Source organism: Gavialis gangeticus, unplaced genomic scaffold, assembly GCF_001723915.1.
Source record: "Gavialis gangeticus isolate Ggan-Ray unplaced genomic scaffold, GavGan_comp1, whole genome shotgun sequence".
NCBI classification, from domain to species: Eukaryota; Metazoa; Chordata; order Crocodylia; family Gavialidae; genus Gavialis; species Gavialis gangeticus.
This window is the reverse complement of record NW_017729022.1, coordinates 80,701,663-80,703,579: the sequence shown is the minus strand read 5'-3', so window position 1 is coordinate 80,703,579 and position 1,917 is coordinate 80,701,663.

The window sequence follows — 1,917 nt, the reverse complement described above, 5'->3', positions numbered from 1 at the left end:
AATAGGAGGCATTTCTGTACACAAGCAAAAACACAGGTGTCTGTGGATGTTGGCAAAATATTGTCTGTTGCCATTTATAGACATATTCCTTCAGATATGTTTACATTTGTCCTTACTCCAACATACACAAAGAACAATGAATACTTTTTTTTTGCAAAGTTTGGGTATACTTAAAAATGTCCATGTGTATCCCACACAACAACAAAGCACCTTGCCAATCTTGCCCTGACATTCATGTCTGAAACATAGCTGCTGTTCACTAAGAGGGCCTCAAAAGTCTTTGGTTTTCAGATAGCCTGTATAAAACCTTGTGCATGCCAGTTTGGCCCTTTTTTTCCAACCTCAGGAAAAGTTTTTTTCCTGGTGGAAACAAATGATCCCTTGTGATTGGCAATGCATAGAAGATAAGCAAATGAATAGTATAAATCAAATAAAAATATAAAGGGAGAAAAAGATAAATAAATGAATGACAAAAATTGGAAACAATGACTAGTGGGGAAGAATATATTTTCTGCCAGTCGGTAGATAACTTGAGTTTTTTGCAGAATACAAAGGTATTGAAATTTCCCGGGTCAGATCATATAAAAGGCTATGCCTTTTAGATAAAGGCGGCAGGAAGAGCCTTTCTGATTGATCTCTGACAGGTGTGCATCTGTGCTAGTACCACCCAAGTTTTTTCCCCCCAGTAAATTAATATAGCTATATAGTAGGGTTTATAGAACAAAATTATAATTAAGATAAAGCTGAGAGTTTTAATACCAAGATGACTTTCATTTTTTTTTCCTCTTTGAAAATTATGACGTGGTTTTAACCATTTGCCATATTTATCTCTAAATAAAAGAATGATTACATCTTAAAAGATGACAAAAACATTGCCAGTACAAGCTGCTGACCTAAAATCCTAATGTTACTAGGGTTTGCATACAGCTACTAGCAACATAAAATCAAATCCTGCTTACACTGGTTACGATACAAGCAACATTAAGACCAGCATTGGTAACTCCTTTAAAACTTGACCCTGCATCTCTGTAGTCAGTACAGGTTTTGCCACTGACTCAGTGGAGCTGGTCTGGGGCCCATAATAAGGTTATAGATTATACCAGTCCTTCAGAGGTCTGTTCCCTTTACCAGGTGAAAGAAGTGTACATTTGTTGTGGTTGCTTTCTGTACCGAAGCAGTCTTTGACAATGGCAAGCACTGATGTTTTACATTTGAAGCATGATCATTGCTATAGTTACCTCTTTAAAAATGATAGCCATCATTACACTTCAGTTTTGCTTCTGTTCTACAAGCAGTGTATCTGAAGGGGATATACAGTATTCAATTTTATTTATTTATTTTTTTGCCACTGATGAATGTTGGGGGTTTTTTTCTTTAAGTGTCCTGTGAAAAAGAAACAAAAAAAGCAACTAATGGCCTTTAGCCTTAGGGCACTAATGCATCTAAATATGCAATATAAAATGTTTGCATGGGATTCTTTTCATGATATAGCTTTTCCATATCCATGACAATGAAGCTAGAAAATTCTTATTTCTTGTATGATGCTCTTACTCATGCTAGAAATGCAAGACAGCTGTTAAAGGGAGTCTGTAACTTTCATCCAGAAATGCATGACTCAAACCTCATTTCATTTTAATCTCTTTCCCGTGGAGTTCTTGAAAATCTCCTCCATTAAACCTAACAATGGCAACTGAGTGATAAACTGATGAGAGATAAAGGAAAATTCACATATACTATGACTGAAGTTAATTTGCTGTCAAACTCTGGGGAGACAGGGTCTTGTGTTTCAAAAAGCATCTTTCTTTGAAGGTGTTTGCTGTTCTGCTCATACTTATTTTGTTGTAATAGGAACTGTGGAGATTATTATATGGTTTTTCTCAGCATTAGTAAACTTGGTTAAGTAATTAGGTTTTTATT